General features: G+C 46.9%; 1 long non-coding RNA gene across 1 annotated transcript; it reads right to left on the bottom strand.

Moving 5' to 3' along the window:
- Window positions 1-959: 959 nt before the first annotated feature.
- On the bottom strand, window positions 960-1,702 carry LOC125004521. The gene is made up of 5 exons (XR_007112347.1): window positions 1,643-1,702; window positions 1,516-1,563; window positions 1,354-1,401; window positions 1,166-1,265; window positions 960-1,079 (listed from the first exon to the last, which is right to left on the bottom strand). It is a non-coding gene; the product is annotated as an uncharacterized LOC125004521 (long non-coding RNA).
- Between the last annotated feature and the right edge of the window lie 4,352 nt (window positions 1,703-6,054).

Genomic DNA, 6,054 nt, shown 5'->3' with positions numbered 1-6,054 from the left:
ATTTCAATGTTATTAAACCTGTCTCTGGAGACCCTCCCGGGGGATTCAGGATTTTGACCCGCACCCCTCTGAGCGGCTGGTGTTGCAGGTGGGAAGTACGAGGACGGACCGGGTAACGGATCGTTTACGGGTAAAAGGTTAGACGGGCCAGGCACGGAATCTTCGGTTGGACGAACAGAGGGAACCTGCGTCGGCCGAGGTAATGGTACATTAGACGGACAAACGACGCGGGGTTGGGAGGGAGGAGGTAAGAGCTCCGGGAGTGGAGGACTGGACAAAGCTTCTCTTAAACGTTGAAGGGCTACATCGATACTTTCCAAATTTTGAAAATCAGAAGGTTCGTGGCGAGCCTGAGGCTCGTTTGAAACCTCTAATTGTTGTTGTATTTCAACCAGTGGAGGTAAAGTTTGCGGGTGAGGGATATCGCTTAACACTTCAACCATAGACTGTAAAGATAACAGAGCTGACTGCGAGACCGAATTTTCCCCTTGATCATTCATCATTACAACACACACGACTCTACCTAGTCAACGCTGAGGTCAATTCACAAACAGAAGTCAGTATTTTCCAAAAAGTTTTCACAACCTTCCCTCTCGATAGACCCCGACGTCCTGAAGCTGATCTCCTCGTATTCCTCCTGCCGCTTCTTCTAGTGGAATGCTTCAGTCTGGGGTATGGCCTGGAGTCTACAGAATAGATAAAGAAGTATTTATTTTATTTAGCTGATTAGCTATTATTTATTTTAAGTTTGTATAAAATTTGTATTTTATACAAACACCAGAGAAAGCAGTCAGTCACTGCTTTCTCTGGTGCTTCTGGTATGCTAATTTTGGATCCAGATGGTCCTCCGTCAGTGTCAGCTTCTTTAGCTATCAGAATCACGTTAAAATATCACAATGAGTGACATGGCTTACTTATAATCATTTAGTTTCTTAAAAAAAAATAATAATAATTCTTACTGTTAGGCGGTTGTCTGCCTTGCTTTTCTGGCGTGTCGGGTATGACGAGTAGCGGGTAGACACCGTCTTCGCTGGTACAAGTAGCCTTGTCCACCTTGTGAGCGGGTTCTGGTCTGCACTCTACAAAATGGAGAGAGACGGGTTTAGATTTATTTTACTTATTTATTTAAATTTATACTTTTTTTTTCTTTTCTTCTTCTTCTTACCGTTAGTCGGGCCTGTCTGTTGTATGAATTTCAGATAGAGATAGAAGTCCACTCTCGTTCCCGTAATCCAAAACGCTGTCTAGTATTGCTTCGTCACCTGCTAAAGTATAATACAAGTCAATAGAATCTATCACATACATTCTGGGATACACAGTCAAAGGAAAGCGGAAGAGTGTTAGTGCTTCTACCTTCAAACAGTCCGCTCCCTGGCCAGATTACGGTCTGAGAAGGATATACTATAAACAGAAAGCAATTTATTATTATAATACTTTAGTGAAACACACACACACACACATATAAATATATTCACACATGCAGTTTTTTTTTTTTTTTAAAGGAAAGTAACTAACCATTCTGAACTGATACAGACGGGGTGGATGGGACTACTTCAGGGGTGCCTACAAAAAAAATACAAGAGTAATTCTTGTAAATTTCTGTAAAATGTATAGCTTCATTTGAATGAAATAACTGGCTTACATAAGATGCCCTGGCTGTCCTCATCATATGCACGGCAAAAGAAGGCCGCTTTCTCAGTGTCTGGAAGAAAGGCCCTGTGTTATCCTTATACCGTAACAATGAAACATGTATAAAATCATGTAAGTCTTAAAATGTTACATACAAGAATCCATTTTTGATGCTTTCACGAAAAGATATCTTTATTCTGAAAAACAGGTTCGGAAAAACTATGTTAGGTGTAGTAAAAGGAATCACCCGCTAATAAAGGTACAGAGATTACTTACCCTCCCCAGAAAAAAGATAAATAGCTTCTTTGGAGACTCTCAGGCAGGACTGATGTGATGTCTTCAGCGGCAGGCCGTGATGAAATGCGCGTATGACATCGACTGACCAGCGGTATTATACGCGACACCGCTGTTTCACCTAATAAAAAATACTTTCACATACCCCCCAACTTCCTACCTCGGGGGTCGTGACACCGCTTTTTCACCTAATAAAAAGATTCTCACATAATCCCCGATTTCCTACCTCGGGGGTCGTGGCACCGCTGTTTCAGGTAATAAAAATACTTTCATATACCCCCCGACTTCCTACCTCGGGGGGTCGTGACCCCGCTGACTCATCTTAAAAAAGATTCTCACACAGACCCCAACTTCCTACCTCCAAGGAAAGTGAAATGCCACAACATCCAATCAACGTTGGTTACGCCCACCTTGAAAGTTGCTGACGCCCACTTCCTCAGTCACGCCCACTTCCTCAGTCACGGCCACTTTGAAAATTGCTGACACACACTTGATCGGTCACGCCCACTTTGATCCATCAAATTCATTCGATTAAAAAGTGACAGATGGTGTTGTTTTTTATTTTTGGTGTGGGTTGTAGATTTCCCCTTGTGCTTGGGATAGAAGATCCCTGCGAATGGGTAGAGGCCAGGGGTCGTTCACCAGAAGTTGAATTATCTCTGCCACCCAGTGCTTGGATGGCCAACGAGGAGCTATCAAAATCAGCGACAAACTCTGCTCTCTCACTCTGGTTAGAGTTGGGGAGATCAAGCTGAGGGGTGGGAAAGCATAAAGCTGGACGTTTTGCCATGGATGGGCCAGACCATCTATCCCTAGTGGGGCACTCGGATCTTACAGGGAGAAGAACAGAGGACACTGACTGTTTTCTTGTGAGGCGAAGAGATCTATGGCAGCCTGGCCAAATTTTTTGCCATGTCTGCTCCACCACTTGTGGATGAAGTCTCCATTCCCCGTACAGTGGGTTTCCTCTGGACAGTAAATCTGCCCCCAGGTTTAAAATCCCTGGCACATGAGTTGCTCGAAGGGACATCAGTCTTGAGCTGCTCCACACAATTAATCTCTGAGCCAACCTGTGTAGCTGCAGAGAGCGTGTGCCGCCTTGGCGTTGATGTAAGCTACTACAGTAGAGTTGTCCGTTTTCACTAAGACATGACGACCGCTGAGAAAGGGCGGGAAATGTCTCAGTGCTAAGAACACTGCTTGTAGCTCCAACACATTTATGTGAGCCTGAGCCATCCCCTTGGCCCAAACCCTGTTCACTGCTCTGCCCATCAACGTCACGCCCCATCTCCTGAGGGACGCGTCTGTTGTCATGGTTACCCTGGATCTCACCGTCCCCAGTGAGAGCAGATGGATCTCTCCACTGACGTAGAGCCGTGATGCACGACGCCGTCACTTTCACCTTGCGGGATCGGAGGGACGCAACCCAACGCTGAAAATCTCTCATCATGAGAAGCCCTAATTGCACCACAGATATGACTGATGCCATAAGGCCCAGAAGGCGAAGGCACAGCCTGAAAGACACGACTTTTCCTTGTCGAAAAAGTGTGAAGGACGCTATTCTCTCTGCCGATAGCGTAACTCGATAAGAGAGGGAGTTTATTCTGGGTCCTAAATACTTGAGCCGGCTCCAGACGCAATTTTCCAGTTTATATTGAATCCAAGATCCCTCAGATGACTTAACACTGTATTGGAATCTATGATCGCTTGCTCTCGTGAACGGGAGCATATTAGATAGTCATCTATATATGAGAATATTCTGATGCCGCTGTTTCTCAATGGGGACAGCGCTGCCTCCACACCCTTGCTGAATACCCTCGGAGCTGGTGATAGACCGAACGGGATTTTCTGAAACTTGTAGGTTATGTCTTGATACGCAAACCTGAGAAACTTTCTGTGTGCAGGACAAATGGCAATGTGAAAATATGCATCTGAAAGATCGATCGTCACGAACCAGTCGTTTGGACGTATCGAGCGACGGAGCACTTTGTGTGTTAACATTCTGAACGTGTACTTTCGCAAGTGCTTGTTTAATACACTCTGTTACGTCCACCTGGTAAAACCAGGTGTCAGACAACACGACAACCAGTAAACAAACAAGTCTTGTGGAAATGAGCAAGCGTGATTTATTGTAACAAAGGAAAACACGCTAAGGTGAGGGAGGATGGGACAAAGAGGTTGTGCCAAATAAAATGAAAGTAATATAACAAAAGACGGCCTATCTGAGCTACCTCTGGAAAAAGAAAATCAACAAAAATGCCTAACTGGATTGTCTACCAAGAGACTTTCCCCAAAACAATACAGCGGTGGCACAACCATTAAACCTAGTGGAATAACAATAATCACCTACGTGAGTGCACAAAATGTACAGGGTACCCCATCTTACCTAGTCCCAAAACCCTCCCACACAAACCTGAACACACAAAAGTCGCTGCAAGAGCACTAAAAGACAAAGACAGCAAAATCATGTGCAGCCAAATCAAGAGGCAGGAGGAAAAAAAGAGGCTGAAGGCCTGAGACGTCCTCCATCTGTTGTGATTGGCCAACTGATGAGGTAATCATCCAATAGCCTGTCTACACAGGTGAGCAGCATCTCTGCAGCCATTACCTGAAGAAATAACACAGGAAAGGGGAGGGGAGACACAAACACACAGAGTACCTGGCTGCCTGGCACGTAACACACTCGTTCGGCACCTTTCTGATTGCTTGTTTGTTTAACAAAGTTGCAATCTCGTCCTCCAGGATCCATGCTGAGTCTCCGTTGGCCACTGAAGTTAACACACCGTTGAATTTTGGTGGTTTTACAGCAAACTGCAGTCTGTATCCCTGAGAAATTGTCTTTAATACCCAGGGATGAACTGCGCATGCGCGCCACCTTTCGCTTCGAACCGAGAGGGAACCAAGGGGACTCATTGTGTCGCACGAATGTGATGTCACCTCCTCGGTTCGCAGAGAGCTGGTTGCGTCTGGGGACAGCTCGAGATTGTGTTTTCACCTTATTTGAGTTTTTTGGTGTGGGGGGGAGCATTCTGCCCTCAGCAAACTGCAGAAATGCAATTTTTATTTCCGTCTTCCCAAAACAGAACTGCTTGGTGCCACTCTAATGTGTTTGGTGACACTGACAGTGAATTGTGGAACACTTGTGCTTGGTGACACTGTGAAACCTGCCCCTGAGTCTGCTTTCCCTGAACCTGTGGGGAGGGAGACTGACAGAGGACTCCTGGAAAACTGTGAACCATAGGAGCCTCTAAACACTGAACAATGGGGCTGATCTCCTCCCTTGCTGTTTTTCTCCTTTTTAAGGGAGGAGAAGGTGAGGGAGAAGACCACGTTAGGATGGCCCGCTTCTTCTTCCCCTCTCCGGGGTGAGACGAACCTTTCCTGCCAGCCACTGCTGCAAAGGAATGTTTACCCCACGGCCTTGGATTCTCAGCCTTGGCCTGTTGGTTGGGGTGTTGTCCCACTGTGTGTCTCTGTGACCTGACACCACCTGGTTTTGCTTTTGCTGCTGCAGCTCTCGCTGCGAAGCCCGGTCTGTACGTCTGGGGTGGGTGAGGAGTAGGTTTTCGAGGTAAGCAGAGGTCAAAGGCTTCTCCTTTCTGCTTCCAACGGGTGCTTGTCTCTCTCATCTTTTCCAAAGTCGGGCCAAAGAAACCCTTGGTGGGGTCATAGGGCGCATCCATTACCTCGTCCTTCTGAGAGTCACCTAAGCCTGACAGGTTCAGCCATAACGCCCTCTCACCTGAGACTGCAAGCCCCATCACACGACCACAGCCCTGGACTGCTCCTCTGGATGAGCGCAAGATTAAATTGTTCACAACGCATATTTCATCCCAGAGGGCTGGGTTAGGTGTCCCTAACCCGGTGGTCAGACCAATACCGTCTCATTTCCTTCATGCATGCAGGGACTGCTGTTAAAAGCTGTTTAGCTACAGAAGGAGCTGCTGGAAGCCTCTTACCATCATACAGGTCCCGCTCAGTCCCTCCAGGGCCCTGGGCAGCCAGCCATGGGATAGCCAGCTTAGCCGCAGCCCGCTTGCAGACTTCATACAAGTCGCTATCCACCGGGGGAACCATATCGGCTCCACTTGGTGGCCTGGATGTCTGCAGGAGTCATCCTCCTCTTCCTCC

This window comes from Mugil cephalus, chromosome 2, assembly GCF_022458985.1.
Source record: "Mugil cephalus isolate CIBA_MC_2020 chromosome 2, CIBA_Mcephalus_1.1, whole genome shotgun sequence".
NCBI lineage: Eukaryota > Metazoa > Chordata > Actinopteri > Mugiliformes > Mugilidae > Mugil > Mugil cephalus.
Note: the sequence above shows the minus strand (reverse complement) of the source record. Positions and strands in the feature narration are given on the sequence as shown.